The sequence below is a fragment of the Oncorhynchus keta genome, chromosome 13 (assembly GCF_023373465.1).
Source record: "Oncorhynchus keta strain PuntledgeMale-10-30-2019 chromosome 13, Oket_V2, whole genome shotgun sequence".
NCBI classification, from domain to species: Eukaryota; Metazoa; Chordata; class Actinopteri; order Salmoniformes; family Salmonidae; genus Oncorhynchus; species Oncorhynchus keta.
Window position 1 is genome coordinate 30,113,710 of NC_068433.1, and position 20,650 is coordinate 30,134,359.

General features: G+C 40.9%; 1 long non-coding RNA gene across 2 annotated transcripts; it reads left to right on the forward strand.

The window, feature by feature from the left end:
• The first annotated feature begins 96 nt into the window (after positions 1-96).
• LOC118392155 (uncharacterized) lies at positions 97-16,548 on the forward strand. Of its 2 annotated transcripts, none has more exons than XR_004827313.2 (4): positions 97-744; positions 1,302-1,392; positions 5,101-5,205; positions 15,580-16,548. It is a non-coding gene; the product is annotated as an uncharacterized LOC118392155 (long non-coding RNA). The 2 variants fall into 2 exon arrangements; XR_004827312.2 differs by lacking the exon at positions 15,580-16,548 and adding an exon at positions 9,468-10,357.
• Positions 16,549-20,650: the final 4,102 nt, after the last annotated feature.

The following is a 20,650-nucleotide window of genomic DNA, read 5'->3' on the forward strand; positions in this document are numbered from 1 at the left end:
CACCGCCACTGTGGGGTTCTATAACATACATGTAAAACAAATTTTAAAAATTATGTTTTATTGTCACATACACCAGATAGGTGCAGTGAAATGTGTTGTTTTACAGGGTCAGACATAGTAGTGTGGCACCCCTGGAGCAAATTAGCCCTTAGAAACAGGGACCCAGTTTTCTTTGCATTAAAATTAAGCAGTGATTAATACTGCCCAAGTAGAACCAGAGTCATGTATGAAATACAGCCATCCAGAGTAAACACAGTGTCAAGACCTCCACCGAAGTTGGCTCCACTGCCTGTTCGACCAGTGCTCGGAGGTAGTCGTCACCAGCCGACCAGCTGCCACCGATCCCTTTACCCTTTTCTGTTTGTTTTGTCTCATTAGTTGCACCTGTGTCTAATTGTTTCCCTGATGTGCTTCCTTATTTAAGAATAGTAAACCCGCCCTTGGTTTTTGCGGTATTGATTTTGTCCGGACCGTGTACCCTGTGTTGGTCAGTATTTTTTTGCGCCCTGTGTTGGTCAGTATTTTTTTGCGCCCTGTGTTGGTCAGTATTTTTTTGCGCCCTGTGTTGGTCAGTATTTTTTTGCGCCCTGTGTTGGTCAGTATTTTTTGCGCCCTGTGTTGGTCAGTATTTTTTGCGCCCTGTGTTTTGGGCATTGGATTTTGGTGCCATATTAAAGTGCACTTTTCCCTGTGGAGCTCTCTGCGCCCGATTCTTACCTCACACTGTCACGACTTCTACCGAAGGTAACTCCTCTCCCTGTTCGGGCGGCGCACGGCGCTCGGCGTCGCAGGTTTACTAGCCGCCACCGATCCCTTTTTCATTTTCTGGTTGTTTTGTCTGTACCTTTTCACACCTGGTTTCATTTGCGTTTATTTCTGGGTGTATATAGGGCACCTGTTGCCTGCCTTAGTTCGTGCGGGATTAAGTTTGTGTTTATTTGCGCTCGATTATCTTTGTTTATTGTGTTCACTATTTAGGCACGTGTAAGTGTCGGAACTGTGGTTGTTCCTCCGTGTGTTGGCACGAGTTTCTGATCGTATGTATGTATGTATGTATGTAGGTATGTAGGTATGTAGGTATGTAGGTAGGTAGGTCACGCTTCTCAGAAATCCCTGCTCTCCTACACCTCTCACCGAGACGCACCTTATCACACACACCCAGTCCCTCGTGACACACACAGCGCTCACTCCATGCAAATATTAGTCCACAAACATTGTTCAGCCAGTCTGAAAATGCATTGCATATCATGCAAATGCTAGTTTGAGTAATCAAAACTCCCAACTGCATTGCTGTCTATTAGATACAGTGGAGGCTGCTGAGAGAACGGCTCATAATACTGACCAGAACGGAGCAAATGGAATGGCATCAAACACCTGAATCACCTGTTTGAGGTATGACACCATTCAACTATCTCTGCTCCAGTCATTACCATTAGCCCGTTATCCCCAATTAAGGTGCCACCAACCTCTTGTGAATAGATACAGTTAAGATGGGCAGTTTGTTATTTTGCATAAGCAAATTGGGACCCATAGGCAGTTAACACTGAGATATGTTTAATAAAGTGCATACATTTACATGATATAAAAAAATGTCATTGTATATAAAGCATCATAAGTGTGGTTTGCATCATAAGTGTGGTTTGCATCATAAGTGTGGTTTGCATCATAAGTGTGGTTTGCATCATAAGTGTGGTTTGCATCATAAGTGTGGTTTGCATCATAAGTGTGGTTTGCATCATAAGTGTGGTTTGCATCATAAGTGTGGTTTGCATCATAAGTGTGGTTTGCATCATAAGTGTGTGGTTTGCATCATAAGTGTGTGGTTTGCATCATAAGTGTGTGGTTTGCGTCACTTAATGATGTTACATATACACAACGTGAATTTTTAGAGTGGCTATACTTAGCCATACATTTTTTTTTTTGTGTAGAAAATGTACATCTGGACATTTTGCATGCATTGAATTTCAGAAAAGCAGAACTGCAGTGTTGACATTGTCACGATCGTTGTAAGGAACGGACCAAAATGCAGCATGGTATGTGTTCATGATGAAGTTTTTAATTAAAGAAAGCACTGAACACTGAATACAAACTATACAAAACAATAAACGAATAACGACCGTGAAGCTATAATGAGACACAAGCAACTAACATAGACTATCACCCACCAACAAACAGTGAAACCCAGGCTACCTAAGTATGATTCTCAATCAGAGACAACTAATGACACCTGCCTCTGAGAATCATACTAGGCCGAAACATAGAAATCCCAAAATCATAGGTCAAGGACTGCTGCTTACCTCCTGACTCCTCTAACTCCCCTTTAGGTCTGGGTTGTCCCACATTACCAGGGGGTTCCCTGTGCCCCTATCCCTCCTTAAAAAACACAAACATACATTTAATTTTGTACAGATCATTCCCCAAACTGGGTGTATTTTTGTTTCAACTGGAAGTTGTGCAATGTCTTGATGTAAGTCAATACGATCCTCAATGTATTTACTAACGTTGCTCAATGTATTTACTAACGTTCCTCAATGTATTTACTAACGTTCCTCAATGTATTTACTAACGTTCCTCAATGTATTTACTAACGTTCCTCAATGTATTTACCAACGTTCCTCAATGTATTTACTAACGTTCTTCAATGTATTTACTAACGTTCTTCAATGTATTTACTAACGTTCTTCAATGTATTTACTAACGTTCTTCAATGTATTTACAGTGCCTTGCGAAAGTATTCGGCCCCCTTGAACTTTGCAACCTTTTGCCACATTTCAGTCTTCAAACATAAAGATATAAAACTGTATTTTTTTGTGAAGAATCAACAAGTGGGACACAATCATGAAGTGGAACGACATTTATTGGATATTTCAAACTTTTTTAACAAATCAAAAACTGAAATTGGGCGTGCAAAATGATTCATCCCCCTTAAGTTAATACTTTGTAGCGCCACCTTATGCTGCGATTACAGCTGTAAGTCGCTTGGGGTATGTCTCTATCAGTTTTGCACATCGAGAGACTGACATTTTTTCCCATTCATCCTTGCAAAACAGCTCGAGCTCAGTGAGGTTGGATGGAGAGCATTTGTGAACAGCAGTTTTCAGTTCTTTCCACAGATTCTCGATTGGATTCAGGTCTGGACTTTGACTTGGCCATTCTAACACCTGGATATGTTTATTTTTTAACCATTCCATTGTAGATTTTGCTTTATGTTTTGGATCATTGTCTTGTTGGAAGACAAATCTCCGTCCCAGTCTCAGGTCTTTTGCAGACTCCATCTGGTTTTCTTCCAGAATGGTCCTGTATTTGGCTCCATCCATCTTCCCATCAATGTTAACCATCTTCCCTGTCCCTGCTGAAGAAAAGCAGGCCCAAACCATGATGCTGCCACCACCATGTTTGACAGTGGGGATGGTGTGTTCAGGGTGTTGCTTTTACGCCAAACATAATGTTTTGCATTGTTGCCAAAAAGTTAAATTTTGGTTTCATCTGACCAGAGCACCTTCTTCCACATGTTTGGTGTGTCTCCCAGGTGGCTTGTGGCAAACATTAAACAACACTTTTTTTATGGATATCTTTAAGAAATGGCTTTCTTCTTGCCACTCTTCCATAAAGGCCAGATTTGTGCAATATACGACTGATTGTTGTCCTATGGACAGAGTCTCCCACCTCAGCTGTAGATCTCTGCAGTTCATCCAGAGTGATCATGGGCCTCTTGGCTGCATCTCTGATCAGTCTTCTCCTTGTATGAGCTGAAAGTTTAGAGGGACGGCCAGGTCTTGGTAGATTTGCAGTGGTCTGATACCCCTTCCATTTCAATATTATCGCTTGCACAGTGCTCCTTGGGATGTTTAAAGCTTGGGAAATCTTTTTGTATCCAAATCCGGCTTTAAACTTCTTCACAACAGTATCTCGGACCTGCCTGGTGTGTTCCTTGTTCTTCATGATGCTCTCTGCGCTTTTAACGGACCTCTGAGACTATCACAGTGCAGGTGCATTTATACGGAGACTTGATTACACACAGGTGGATTGTATTTATCATCATTAGTCATTTAGGTAAACATTGGATCATTCAGAGATCCTCACTGAACTTCTGGAGAGAGTTTGCTGCACTGAAAGTAAAAGGGGCTGAATAATTTTGCACGCCCAATTTTTCAGTTTTTGATTTGTTAAAAAAGTTTGAAATATCCAATAAATGTCGTTCCACTTCATGATCGTGTATACTTGTTGTTGATTCTTCACAAAAATATAATTAAAGTAAAATAAAATATACAATTTTATATCTTTATGTTTGATGCCTGAAATGTGGCAAAAGGTTGCAAAGTTCAAGGGGGCCGAATACTTTCGCAAGCCACTGTACTAACATTCTTCAATGTATTTACTAACATTCTTCAATGTATTTACTAACATTCTTCAATGTATTTACCAACATTCTTCAATGTATTTACCAACATTCTTCAATGTATTTACCAACATTCTTCAATGTATTTACCAACATTCTTCAATGTATATACCAACATTCTTCAATGTATATACCAACATTCTTCAATGTATATACCAACATTCTTCAATGTATATACCAACATTCTTCAATGTATTTACCAACATTCTTCAATGTATTTACCAACATTCTTCAATGTATATACCAACATTCTTCAATGTATATACCAACATTCTTCAATGTATATACCAACATTCTTCAATGTATATACCAACATTCTTCAATGTATATACCAACATTCTTCAATGTATATACCAACATTCTTCAATGTATATACCAACATTCTTCAATGTATATACCAACATTCTTCAATGTATATACCAACATTCTTCAATGTATATACCAACATTCTTCAATGTATATACCAACATTCTTCAATGTATATACCAACATTCTTCAATGTATATACCAACATTCTTCAATGTATATACCAACATTCTTCAATGTATATACCAACATTCTTCAATGTATATACCAACATTCTTCAATGTATATACCAACATTCTTCAATGTATATACCAACATTCTTCAATGTATATACCAACATTCTTCAATGTATATACCAACATTCTTCAATGTATATACCTGGCTTTCCCCGGCAGGTAGAGTCAACTGTGAGGTCAGCAGACAACAGACAACCTGGGCAGTGCCATCTAGTGGACTCTGTGAGGAGAACAAGCTCAGACTCATTGGGCTTGCATGTCGGGGTGAGCTGACATCAACCCAGCCTCTTGCCCTGGGCTCCTTTTCATCTGTTGCTTATAATCAGAACACAGTTTCCATCCAGAAACAACCTCTAGCCCCTAGGATCTGTGTAGATCTGAAAGGGTGGGATAGGTATGGCCAAAGTTCCACATAGCCTGCCACTAATGGAAAACGGTCATTCATAGAGTAATTCTGGGTATTATCAACAGTAAAACACTCTAATGTTTTAATGCATCATACTGTAAATTAAGGTGCATAGTGGGAACATGTTTTGGACAGGGAAAGAATAGCTGTGTTTCAAATGGTACTGTTACTCCACCCCACAGAATACAGTAACATACTGTATCTTTGGAGCTCCAAAAAACTTTTGACCACTAGTGGGTGGGTACATGTTATTGTTTCTGGCTCATTAACATTTTTTGAGGCGTGGCTTGTAAGAGGTTATATTTGTTGCACCCGTGAGTGAGACTGCTGTAACAATTTAGATCCCACATGGTTATTGTGCCCCATTGCAGTAATTATTAACCACTGTAAGTCTAAGCTGTTGGAGGGGGGGTTGATGGGTTTTTTTTTATTATGTTACCTATGTTGATGTACCGGTGCATCAATTGACTCTAGGTGATTAAATGGTTGAGCATTTTTACTATGTCCTTTAGGTCTGTTGTGCCTTGTAGTCGCTGCCAGTTTGGAATCCTTTGTAAAGGCCTCTAGAAGTGCAAGTGATTTAAAACGCCAAATGTGAATTAATATGTTGTAATGCGTAAACACTTTACCCAGCAGCCAACCTGCTTGCACCAATCCATTTTCCTACCCACAATGAATTTCATTCATCCATTCGTTCATAAATGAATTCCGAAGTACTTGCTTTGATACCGTATTGATATTACAGTAAGTGTACAGTTACATGAAATACTGAATTTTACTTGCCACTGAGCTGCCTGTAAGTCAAAATCATGGCAACCCCTTTTACAGTGTTTTCGAGAGCATTTTGCCTTCACTCATTTATGTCAGATCTATGAAGTGTTTAGAGTGTAGGGGATAGAGGTTGTTTCTGGATGGGGCTAGAGGTTGTTTCTGGATGGGGCTAGAGGTTGTTTCTGGATGGGGCTAGAGGTTGTTTCTGGATGGGGATAGAGGTTGTTTCTGGATGGGGATAGAGGTTGTTTCTGGATGGGGATAGAGGTTGTTTCTGGATGGGGATAGAGGTTGTTTCTGGATGGGGATAGAGGTTGTTTCTGGATGGGGATAGAGGTTGTTTCTGGATGGGGATAGAGGTTGTTTCTGGATGGGGATAGAGGTTGTTTCTGGATGGGGATAGAGGTTGTTTCTGGATGGGGATAGAGGTTGTTTCTGGATGGGGATAGAGGTTGTTTCTGGATGGGGCCAGAGTTACGGGTAAACCACTGCAAGCGTTGCATCTGCACTTTTTAAATATCTGTCAGTCACAGCTAAGACATCCCTCTGTAATCAATAAGGCATTCTGCACCTGCGGCAGAAGCATTTTAAAACTGATAAATAAAAACATGTACTTACCTATGTGGGAGTTCTCAATACGAAGCAGGATGAGTACCCAGAACAATAGTTGCTGATACAGCAAAGATACTGAGCTCGGTGCATGATGATTTATTGTGTATACCGATGTATAGCCTCTCCTACTTTATGGTCAGGACTTGTTGATACCTAGCTCTTTAAAGTCTGCGGTTAGTCCAAGATGTACTCTTAAGGAGCCTACCATTACTCCTTAAGGTCCAAGGATCTTATGTTATTTTCAGAGGTAGACTGGCTCTGACAGCCAAATACTCAATCTAAAAGTGAATAGATTCTCAATTTCAATATGATTCTAGAAAAATAAAGGCCGTTACTTTTAAGTTACATCAAAATAATTCCACAAAATATATACTTACTGTATACTGTTTTAAATTAACTGCTTTATCACAGTTGCAGGCGAGAGAAATGTTTCAGTGACAACAGGTTTCTGGTGGCCTTCTTCTGTTACACACAGGTGTTCAGAGCATGCTAGATAGAGCATGCTAATTAGCACAGGTGGTCCCTCTGTCTTCCGTCTGTCTTCTGTAAACAAACGCTGTAACATGGAGATATGGCCGTGTGGGAAACATAACCCTAACCCCATGAAGGTGTATATCAATTTAACATTTTGTTTTTGGAAAATTATTTCTCGCTGATATAAAAGATAAGGTCCTCATGCTTCCAAAATCATTCCACAAGTGATGCATGTTAATAATGTTCAGACCAAGCGTCGGGGATCTTAACAAAACCAAAATGATCAACCAAGACAAAGACCAGTCTATAGATCTATAATGCCTATGTTAATTTGTAAGATTAGTAAAAAGACCTGCATCGTAGGTAGTGTAAAGTATTATACACACACACCTTTAGGACTCAGAATAAATCAATCATGTTTTGAGTTAAATTCCATATTTATGTCATACAATTTTTATAATCTTAATCTAAAACATTAAACAGCATTCCTCAGATGAGGTTTGGACAGAGTTAAAATCCTTTTTCCCCCCACACAACTTTCACAACCCAACTCTTATTGCAAATGTATTAAACAAATAGTTCATTAGCATCAAATGTATTTACAAAAAATTTGCTTGTCAGTTTTCTGAGAAAATAAAGTGATGTATTATTAGTTCTACTGATTTGATCATTATAGTAAAGTGCTGACACAGTATGTCTGCATCCCAAATGGCACCCTGCTATTCCCTATATAGTGCATTATTTTTGCCCAGAGCCCCATGGGAGGTGGTGAAAACGTCATGCACTATATAGGGAAAAGTGTGCAATTTGAGACAGTCTATGCGTTTTTTTTTCATGGGATTTATCCTTATGCTCTATAAAGCATGAAGCCACTGAATGTGCTGTTGTTTTCCCTGTCAGTTCTAGATGTAGAGTACCTCCATTTCCCTACTGTAGCTGTTGAATCTGTCATTATCTGTTTGATGATCACATGCAGACAACATGCAGACAACATGCACCTATACAGACTAACTTTGGGCAAATGATGAGAAGATGAAGTAGCACACTCGTCTCACTGGCGCATCAAAGACACCTGTATCAGAGGACTGGCATAGAGAGATGAGGTCAGAAGACACCTGTATCAGAGGTGTAGCAGGGAGAGATGAGGTCAGAAGACACCTGATTCAGAGGAGTAGTAGGGAGAGATGAGGTCAGAAGCAACTATAACAAGAAACATACCTTATACTGTGCATGGGTGTCATTAAAACGTTGAAACTGATGTGTACCTTTTGTTACTGTAGCCATTCAGTGCCTCAGTGACAACATGTGGTTAACTTAAGCACACATAATGTCGCTTGTGCTAATGAGGGTTGCATTGGGTTAGTATGAGACACTGGTTGCATCCCAATAATCAGTTCTTTCTCCCAAAGTGTACACTTCTCACTTCCTTTCAACAGATATGACTAATATATGGAAACTCCCTCTAGCCTATGCCTACACCAATCCAATGGTTTTAAATTTGTGGGGAGTAGTGAATGAGTGCACATTTCGGGATATAGGAGATCTTTGGGATGCAACCCCTCTTTTCGCAACCACTTTGATAGTTCTTCGATAGTGTCTTCCAACTCTTTAACTGATGCAGGATTGAAGGCGTCGCCAACGATTGTGAAGACATTGTTAAATGCCAGGTTGGTTTCTCTCACCGAGGGCGGTACTGTATATAGCCATCTCCTCCTAGTTCTGCTGTAAACACAATCTTTTTGGTATGTCTACGAGAAATAGTAAGGGTTAGAGAAGCAATCAGGGTCAATGCCAACTGAACATTTGGGCCAGTTTTCCAGACACAGATAAAGTGTGGTGGAGTTTCTCAATTGACTGACAGCACTTTCAATCCAGGACTTGGTTTAATCTGTGTCTGGTCATTTTATTTGGTTATTCAAAATAAACATTTTCACAATGAAGAATAGGGCATGCATATGTTTTCACACACTATTTTCCAGTAGTTTGCGCTAATTCAATGTGTTACCCACGTTGTAATTGTTGGCTATTTGATGTTATCTACCTTCATTCTCATTCTCCGCCCTACCCAACAAGCCTCGGCCAAGGAGAAAGCCGATCTCATGATTAGCATGTCTTTCGACTACAAGGACTCCCCTAGGACGCTGTCTTGGACGATGGCACCCAGTTCGTCGCGCGACTGGGGCACCGGTCAGTCTCTCCTCTGGCTCCACCCACAGTCTACCAAGAGCTGAAGAAGTTACTCTGCTGTTTTGTCTCCACTCAGGCCACCAACTGGAGCAAGTTCCTCATCTGGGCCGAATATGCACACAAGGGGTGCCCTCAGCAGAGGTGTTCAGTCGATGATGTCGCCACACCTGGACCAGAGCGCGATCCTCCTTGCTTCGCTCCTCTGTCCAACAACAACACCAGGCTAACTGGCACCAAAGTCCCCTTCGGTTCCTTCGACCAGCTCAACGGGTGTAGCTGTCCACCAGTGATCTCCCCTAAAAAGTGGACTGTCGGAAGCTCGCCCCGCTCTACGTAGTACTATTTAAGATCCTGAGTCGCATTAACCCGGTAACCTATCTTCTCCAGCTCCCCAGGTCAATGAGTCTGTCCATCGTTCCATGTCTACTGTCTCAAGCTGGTAAGGACCAGTACCTTCTACCCCCCACACACCTGCCCCTTCGCCCCCTCGACTTGTTTATGGCCACCCGGCCAACACCGTCCGTCGTCTGCTGTAGGCTTGTCAGGTCCTAGGAAACCTACAGTACCTGATGGACTGGGTGGGGCCCCTTAGGAGCGAGCGTGGGTGCCTGCCAGGGACATCCTGGACCCGGGACTTGTTCGGGACTTCAACCAACTACGTGGTGGTTGCCCTGGCTCTGAGGCTAGAGCCGCTCCTAGAAGGAGGTGGGTTACTGTCATGGTTCCACCTGTCACCAGAGGGCGGCAGAGACCTTCCTAGAAACTATAATGACGCTAAAGCGTTTTCTGTTACTAATTATGATTTCCTTTTAGAGATGTGTTTTCTGTCACCCTTTGCAGAAGTTTGATTTCATTGACATGTGCATTTGTCTCCTAAGTGAGTAATCGAGTGTTTGTTGTTTTCCCAAGTCTACTTTGTACCTACTGTTGAACCTTTTCCCAGTAAAGTGTTTACGTTTATTCTAACCATTGGTTCCTCCTCTCGTTCGCTTCTCTGCTCCTGGATCCTACCTCACCATGTCACACCCATGTCATCCCCTACATATTTATTTGTGCCCAAGGATCTTTGTTTTCTCTTCGCTGATGTGGCATTATGAAGGAAGACTTCTTTGCCTGTGTTTGTTGGTGTAAGTGTGAGAGAGTGTGAGTGTGTTTTAAATATTTGTCTTGAGTGTTGGCACACATTCTCATATGCGTGTGTGTGTCTGCGTGCATGCGTGCGTGAAAAACCAAAGGCTGAGGTCAAATCAGAGACCATTAAGTTTTTCCAGTCAATCAAACAGACAGCTGTTCAGCTACAGGAGAGCCTGGATGAACTGAGTAGTGTCATCTCATTCATTTCTAAGAAAGAGGGCTCTTACTGAGACAACTGAGACTACTCAGTGATTGTACGATATGTGGAACTTCTCTGCAAAAGACAGGATATGTTGTCAGAGTCGGTACAGCCATCCGGTTTCTTCATGCATCGCACAGACAGAAACACAAATCTCTTTGGTAAGAAGAAGGGCGGGGGTGTATGCCTTATGATTAACGACTCATGGTGTAATCATAACAACATACAGGAACTCAAGTCCTTTTGTTCACATGACCTAGAATTCCTTACAATCAAGAGAATTCTCTTCGATTATAGTCACAGCCGTGTATCTCCCCCCAAGCACATACCTTGTCGGCCTTGAAAGAACTTCACTCGACTATGTAAACTGGAAACCATACATCCTGAGGCTGCATTTATTGTAGCTGGGGATTTTAACAAAGCTAACCTGACAAAAGGACTTCATAAATTCTATCAGCATATCCAATGCGCGACATGAGCTAATAGCATTCTGGATCATTGCTACTTGAACTTCCGCAATGCATACAAAGCCCTCCCTGACCCTACCTTCAGCAAATCAGACCATGAATCTGTTTTGTTTCTCCCAGCCTATAGACAGAAACTTAAACAGGAAACACCTGTGCTCAGATCTGTCCAACAGATGGTCTGGTCTGACCAATTGGATTCCACGCTTCAAGATTGCTTCGATCACATGGACTGGGATATGTTCCGGATAGCCTCAGACAATAATATGGATGTTTACGCTTACTCGGTGAGCGAGTTTATTAGCAAGGGCATCGGAGATGTCGTACCCACTGTGACTATTAAAACCTTTCCTAACCAGAAACCGAGGACTGATGGCAGCATTCGCGCAAAACTGAAAGTGCGAACAACCGCTTTTAATCATGGCAAGGTGACTGGAAACATGACCGAATACAAACAGTGCAGCTATTCGTTCCGCAAGGCTATCAAACAAGCAAAGCATCAGAGTCGCAATTCAATGGCTCAAACACGAGACATAAGTGGCAGGGTCTACAATCAATCACAGATTACAAAAGGAAAACCAGCCCCTTCGTGGAAATCAACTTCTTGCTCCCAGACAAATGGAACAACTTATTTGCTCGCTTTGAGGACAATGCAGTGCCACTGACACGGCCCGCTACCAAAGCCTGTGGGCTCTCCTTCTCCGTGGCCAACGTGAGGAAAACATTTAAATGTGTTAACCCTCGCAAGGCTGCCGGTCCCTAGCCACGTCCTTAGCATGCGCAGACCAGCTGGCTGGTGTGTTTACGGACATATTCAATCAATCCCTGTCCCAGTCTGCTGTCCCCACATGCTTCAAGATGGCCACTATTGTTCCTGTTCCCAAGAAAGCTAAGGTAACAGAACTAAATGTCTATCGCCCCGAAGCACTCACCTTTGTCATCGCGAAGTGCTTTGAGAGACTAGTCAAGGATCATATCACATCCACCCTACCTGATATCCTAGACCCACTCCAATTTGATTATCGCCCCAGTAGGTACACTGACGATGCAATTGCCATTACACAGCACACTGCCCTATCCCATCTGGACAAGGGGAATACCTATGTAAGAATGCTGTTCATTGACTACAGCTCAGCATTTAACACCATAGTACCCTCCAAACTCGTCATTAAGCTCCAGACCCTGGGTCTCGACCCCGCCCTGTGCAACTGTGTCCTGGACTTTCCGAGGGGCCATCCCCAGGTGGTGAAGCTAGTAAACATCTCCACCCCGCTAATCCTCAACACGGGCCCCACAAGGGTGCGTTCTCAGCCCTCTCTTGTACTCCCTGTTCACCCATGACTGCGTGGCCATGCACGCTTCCAACTCAATCATCAAGTTTGCAGACAACACTACAGTGGAAGACTTAATTACCAACAACGACCTGACGGTCTACAGGGAGGAGGTGAGGGCCCTCGAAGTGTGGTGCCAGAAAAATAACCTCTTACTCAACGTCAACAAAACAAAAGAGATGATCGTGGACTTCAGGATACAGCAGAGAGAGCACCCCCCATCCCCATCGACAGGACCGTAGTGGAGAAGGTGGAAAGTTTTAAGTTCCTCAGCCTACACATCACAGACAAACTGAAGTGGTCAATCCACACAGACAGTGTGGTGAAGAAGGTGCAACAGCGCCTCTTCAACCTCAGGAGGCGGAAGACATTTGACTTGTCACCTAAAACACTCACCAACTTTTACAGATGCACAATCGAAAGCATCCTGTTGGGCTGTATCACCGCCTGGTACGGCAACTGCACCGCCCTAAACTGCAAGGCAAAACGCATCACCGGGGGCACCCGCCCAAACTACCCGCCCTCCAGGACACCTACAGCACCCGATGTCACAGGAAGGCCAAAAAGATCATCAAGGAAAACAACCACCCAACCACAACCATCACTAGTCACTTTAAATAACGCCACTTTATTAATGTTTACATATCCTACATTACTCATCTCATATGTATATCCTGTCTTCGATATATTCTACTGCATCTTGCCTATGCCGCACGGCCATCGCTCATCCATATATTTATATGTACATATTCTTATTCATCCCTTTACATTTGTGTGTAGTTGCTGTGAATTTGTTAGATTAGTTGTTAGATATTGCTGCATTGTCGGAACTAGAAGAACAAACAATTCGCTACACTCACATTAACATCTGCTAACCATGTGAATGTGACCAATAAAATTTGATTTGATTTTATGGGCAGATTTACTTTATGATACCCAGAACCTGTCTTTGATCGTTAAGACATTGTTTGTTTAACTCAGCTATGATATCTAGCTGGTACAGATAAAAATCTGTATTAGACACCTACTACTCCAGTTCACAGACATCTAGACACACACACACAGTTACAATAGGTTATGTTTATGACATGTATGCATAAAGATAAAATAAATCATTAATTAACATGCCTATATCTTTCAATAAGTCACATAATTTGACTCAAACTCCAGTGCTGGAGATATTGTCTCAGAGGTTGAAACCCTCAGATTAGTCATCCCCACATTATTTCTGTGTTGTCTGTTCACACTGCTGTGCTTTATCTTGGCCAGGTTGCAGTTGCAAATTAGAACTTAGAATTAGAACTCGTGGTCCTTCTGTAGCTCAGTTGGTAGAGCATGGCGCTTGTAACGCCAGGGTAGTGGGTTCGATCCCCGGGACCACCCATACGTAGAATGTATGCACACATGACTTTGGATAAAAGTGTCTGCTAAATGGCATGTATTATTATGTATTAGAACTTGTTCTCAACCAGCCTACCTGGTTAAATAAATGTGAAATAAAAAAATTAAAATTAAAATTGTAAACTACAAAAACTAATTTCTAGGTAATTACATTTGACTTTGTATTTGTCTCTATATGTTTTTCCATTTGTTTCAGACACGGTGTATTGGAATTACAAGTTAATATAGTATCAGCAACTTCAACAAATGAACTACTACAGTGTTTATTTGTTTCACAAATAGTATTCCCAAGTAGTATTCACTAACAAAATACTAATACATTTTCACAGAGGATAACTGCTACTATATAGTGACAGACCATTGTGCGAAGGGAAATCTCTCTCAGAATATACAAATTCAGAGGACAAAGCCTCTGAAGAGTACTCCGAGAACTGTTTTAATGTTAGGCAAAGCATACTTGACTTTGATACCTTCACAGAATATGGACTGTTTTGTCAAGATCTTCATGTGTCACGCCTGCTCCCACTCCCCCTCTCTGGCACTCTGGCCTCAGGCTGCCCATCATTACGCACACCTCTCACCATCATTACGCACATCATTGGACTCACCTGGAATCCTTCACGTTTTGATTGCCTTCCCTATATCTGTATAGTATTTTCGCTTTATGTTCCTTTTTATTAAATCAAAGCTACCAACAAGGAAGTAACGGTGGGTTGTTTAGGCCAAGAGATTATTTCTGACTGGTGGAATGTATGACACAAAAGGTAGAAAAGATTTAAGATGCGTGTAAAATATATATTCCTGAAAAAACTAAAAGATATTGAACATTTCCCACACAGCCCTCATTTACTGCAACTCTGTCATAAGGCCTACGATGCGGTATCATAAAATGGCATGAAATATGTCAAAGTCATGTTTTTCCAGTCAATCCAACAGACAGGTTATCAGCTACAGGAGAGCCTGGACTAACTGAGTGACGTCATCTCATTTATTTCTAAGATAGAGGATTGTTACTTGCACGACTGAACTACTCAGTGATTGTACGATATGCATAAACATCAGATCCAATCATAAGTTAATATGTAACTTCTCTGATAATACTAAGTAGTACAGATCAAAATCTGTATCACAGACACATCTACTTCTGAAATGTTTCATTTTATAACCGTCGGGATGATTTGATCTGTATATTATTTTCATGAAACATTTTTTTATTTCATTAAAATAGTAAGCAACTGCAAAATGAGCAGATTTAGTCTATTAGTACATAAAAGTGCATGGTGATTGTATAGAATCATATTCATAAAACATTGACTGATATGAAACATACATTAACATTTGTTGATGGTAAAAATGATAAAGATCAGTTAATACAAATTTTAAGAAGTATGTAAGTGCACCAAATCCTTGACTCTGAGCAATATGTTTCAGTTGTTGCTGACTATGTGACCAATATTAAAAATAAGGAAGAGTAAGAAGACACTGGTATGTTTCATCATATTTTTACCAACATCAAGCCATGGCACAGTCTCCAATAGAAAGAAAAGTAGATCAAGAATTGCTAAACACACATTATTAAATGATATACTGTATGTTATTAAATGTACATAACCCAATGTCCCAGATTAGTGAGAGCTATCCTGTTTGTTGTCTTTTTAGGAAGGATAGGGTCACTCGTACCCCTTGGACCTAAAGGGGAGACAGGAGAGCCAGGAGGGAAGCAACAGTCCATCTGAGAAACACTATTGGAATATAAATGATCATGTTATTTAAGTTACCAAGTTTGAAGAAACAAATGAGTCTAGTGTCATGTTCTTTCACGTGCAAGAATCGAGTTTGATCAGCCATTTACTCTCTTAGATCCATCAGCTCAAAGCCAGTTTGATACTAGTGGTAATGCAAATATTGTTATATGTGAAATTTAAACAAGACTTTGATATTTTCCCCACAAAATCACTCAGAGGTACAGTTGGATAGCCTACCTTTGGATTCCTATTCATCGTTAACCAAAGACAATTGCCAAAGCTTACAAAGCAAAACTACTGTACCACATCTAGCAGCTACTGTAGTAAGCAGAACTAGCCAGCAAGCCAAACTGTTTTCATAAAACACAAGATATAAAAATACTAAACTGATGCATGTATGGTACACTGTTTTCTCATATTTGTCGACCTGTTAATATAAATTGAAATGGAGGAACTTATTCACGAAGGATCAAGTGTTATATATTATACAAAATAAAGCGAACTGGATGGAATATGGGGGAAAATGCACCATTTTGTTTTTAAAATCTTCAACATGATTCTCCAAACAATATTTTGAAAGAGGAAGGGAAGTATTATATAGCATATGTTTTCATTTCAGTCTCCTCCATCTCCACTAACCAAAGTTAATTGTAAGGAGTTTCTTCCTATTCATAATGTAAAATTAACAGCTGTACAGAAAGACTCATTTGAAGACCAAATTACAGAGGAGGGACTTCTTGATGCAATTCATGCCTTTAAGTCCGGGAAAACTCCAGGTCTGGATGGCATACCAGTTAAGGTAGACTAAACCATTTTTGATGTGCTCAGTTTACAGTTATTACTATGTTCTAACCACTCCAATAAAAATTGTAGATTGTCAGATACTCAACAAGATGGTCTGATTTCATTATTACTGAAACAGGACCCAAGTGGTAGAATGAAAGATCCAGTCCATTAAAAACAATTGGAGGCCCCTTACACTTCAGTCTTGTGATGCAAATTCTAGCAAAGTGCACAGCGCAATCAGTAAAATTAAAAAGGTATTGTCGGATATTATTTATCCTTTTCAGACAGGTTTTTTTACACAGACGATGCATTGGAGATAATATAAGACAAATACTAGAAACAATAGAAAACTATGAACAATCTGTGAAACCAGGCCTGGTATTCATAAACTCAGGAAAAAAAGAAACTTGTCTATCAAAGATAATTCGTAAAAATTAAAATAACTTCACAGATCTTCATTGTAAAGGGTTTAAACACTGTTTCCCATGCTTGTTCAATGAACCATAAACAATTAATGAACATGCACCTGTGGAACGGTCGTTAAGACACTAACAGCTTACAGACGGTAGGCAATTAAGGTCACAGTTATGAAAACTTAGGACACTAAAAAGAGGCCTTTCTACTGACTCTGAAAAACACCAAAAGAAAGGGTCCCTGTTCATCTGCGTGAATGGGCCTTAGGCATGCTGCAAAAGGAGGCATGAGGACTGCAGATGTGGCCATGGCAATAAATTGCAATGTCTATACTGTGAGACGCCTAAGACAGTGCTACTGGGAGACAGGACGGACAGCTGATCCTTCTCACAGTGGCAGATCACGTGTAACAACACCTGCACAGGATCGGTACATCTGAACATCACACCTGCGGGATAGGTACAGGATGGCAACAACAACTGCCCGAGTTAGACCAGCAACGCGCATTCCCTCCATCAGTGCTCAGACTGGCCACAATAGGCTGAGAGAGGCTGGACTGAGGGCTTGTTGGCCTGTTGTAAGGCAGGTCCTCACCAGACATCACTGGCAACAACATCGCCTATGGGCACAAACCCACCGTCGCTGGACCAGACAGGATTGGCAAAAAGTGTTCTTCACTGACGAGTCATGTCTTTGTCTCACCAGGGGTGATGGTCGGATTCCCGTTTATCGTCGAAGGAATGAGCGTTACACCGAGGCCTGTACTCTGGAGTGGGATCCGTTTGGAAGTGGAGGGTCCTTCGTGGTCTGGGGCGGTGTGTCACAGCATCATCGGACTGAGCTTGTTGTCATTGCAGGCAATCTCAATTCTGTGCGTTACAGGGAAGATATCCTCCTCTCTCATGCAGTACCCTTCCTGCAGGCTCATCCTGACATGACCCTCCAGCATGACAATGCCACCAGCCATACTGCTCGTTCTGTGCGGGATTTCCTGCAAGACAGGAATGTCAGTGTTCTGCCATGGCCAGCAAAGAGCCCGGATCGCAATCCCATTGAGCACGTCTGGGACCTGTTGGGTCGGAGGGTGAGGGCTAGGGCCATTCCCCCCAGAAATGTCAGGGAACTTACAGGTGCCTTGGTGGATGAGTGGGGAAACATCTCACAGCAAGAACTGGCAAATCTGGTGCAGTCCATGAGGAGGAGATGCACTGCAGTACTTAATGCAGCTGGTGGCCACACCAGATACTGTCTGTTACTTTTGATTTTGACCCCCCCCCCCTTTGTTCAGGGACACATTAAATACACAAAACGTCTATTTTTACTGCCTTAATTACATTGGTAACCAGTTTATAATAGCAATAAGGCACCTCGGGGGTTTGTGGTATATGGCCAATATACCACGGCTAAGGGCTGTGTCCATGTACTTCGCGATGTGTCGTGCCTAAGAGATCAAGGGCTTAAAATAAAGGTGTCATTGTATGCTGATGATTCACGTTTTCTTTAAAATACACAATTTGGATCCCTCCACAGCATCATAGATGATCTAGATAATTGTTCTTACCTCTCTGGATTACAACCAATGATAACTACATTACGTATTGGATCACATAGAATCACAAAAAATACAACTTTTACATTATTGTGTAGTGTACCAATGAAATGGTCTGACAGTGATGTGGACATACTCGGTATTCATATCCCAAAACAAAGAAATGATCTCACCACAATACCTTTTAATAGAAAGTTGGCAAAAATAGATAAGATCTTGCTACCGTGGAAAGGAAAATACCTCTCTATTTGTGGACAAATCACCCCGATGAACTCTTTAGTCATATCCCCGTTTACGTATTTAAAAATGTTCTATTTTATTTGGAATGGCAAGCCAGACAGCAAGCCAGACAAAATTAAACGGGCCTATTTATATAATGAATATGAATTCGGAGGGCACAAATGACTAAAATGTTCAAGTACGGGACCTCTCACTAAAGGCTTCAGTCATACAAAAGGTATACTTAATTCTGAACTGGTTCTCTAGCAGATTAGCAGCAATGTTTCACCCCATGTTCACAAACGGCCCTTTCCCTTTATTCAGATAACAACATCTCACTTTCTGTTATTTGAAAATGAAATCATTTCCAAAATATCATTGTTTTTAAAACAAGCCATAGAAAGTTGGTTGCAATTTCAGTTTAATCAACCAGAAAAGACAGAACAAATATTACAACAAATATTATGGTTAAACTCAAATATACTAATTCATTAAAGAAAAGCTATAATCTTTGTAAATAAGTTCATACATAGGACTGGCGGAGTTATGTCACACAGGCAGATGATGGGGTTCACCTTGGGGTCATGATTGGGGCTGCACCAAATGATTGATATATTATATATCCTTCTGTAGCTCAGTTGGTAGAGCATGGCGCTTGTAACGCCAGGGTAGTGGGTTCGATTCCCGGGACCACCCATACGTAGAATGTATGCACACATGACTGTAAGTCGCTTTGGATAAAAGCGTCTGCTAAATGGCATATATTATTATTATATTATTATAATAATTGATCATGCTTATGTTGTATTAATAGAAGGGGAAGGGCAATAAGATCCCTTCCTCACAACATCTATTGGGTCCTGGACTACACATTAGCAATATATGCATTATAAGTTGTAATATTGTTCCACAGTTGTTTTCTAGCCTCTGCTTCTTATAAGAAACAGTCTGAGAGATGTGTGAGTTATTGCAGTCAAAACAGGGTGTCTGTGAGAAAGTGCCTCAAGGCTAAAAGACATTCGTAGACACAGAACCCTGCAGGGGAGTGAAAGAGATAAGAGGCACGTCAGAACTATTGTTCTCTCCTGCAAGTTTGTATAACTGTATATGCATGGGCTTGGTCTCATGAGTAGAAGGTGTTGACGTAGGCAGTTACATCACTAGGGGTTGACTGCAAGCATATTAAAGTAACTTTCCTATTTTGCAGAACTTTCCCGAAAACATGTGTGCTATGTTCCCGTTCTCAACTTCTGTCTACAATTGCATTAATTAAGGTTTTTGATTTACTTAAAGATATTGTCTGATTGCTCACCAATAAGAAAATGATTGACAAGGAACAAGGAACCTACCCCAACACAGCTTACAAAAATATATGGAAATGTCTGCTCTACTCAAAATTACAACCAACTAATTGCAGCAAGTGAAAGGGTGAGAAATTAAGGAATTTGTTTGTCAGCCATGCATTAAAGACCAAAATTGTCTAAAGAAAATTGGGATAAATAAAAAAGTATGCCAGTTTCATTTAAATACCAAGACATTTACAGCTGGCCATATTGAATGTAAAATAGTTAGGAAGATATTTTTTTGATGTACCAATTCCATGGCACATGGTTTACGAACTGATACACAAAACAACGCTGGATTCAAAATGTAGAGCTTTTCAATTTAAATTATTAGACAAAATTGTTGCAACCAATAGAATGTTATATATATATATATATGGGGGATACAACCATCCCAGCTCTGCATATTTTGCTCAAAGAGACCCGAAGTATTATATAATTTGTTTTGCTACTGTCCATAATATGTAGCTTGTTTTTGAAAAAATACATTTGCATATTTTACATTTTTCTACAAAAATATGTGGAGGATTGGAAAGTATGCAGACAATTACAGTGATGGAAGCCAGAATCTGCCTGCAATATTAAAGCTGACCTACCCATTACGCCCCACCCCCTCTCACAGCTGACACACCGCTTGTCACTTCATCCATTATTGCTTAACATGTAATGCGGAT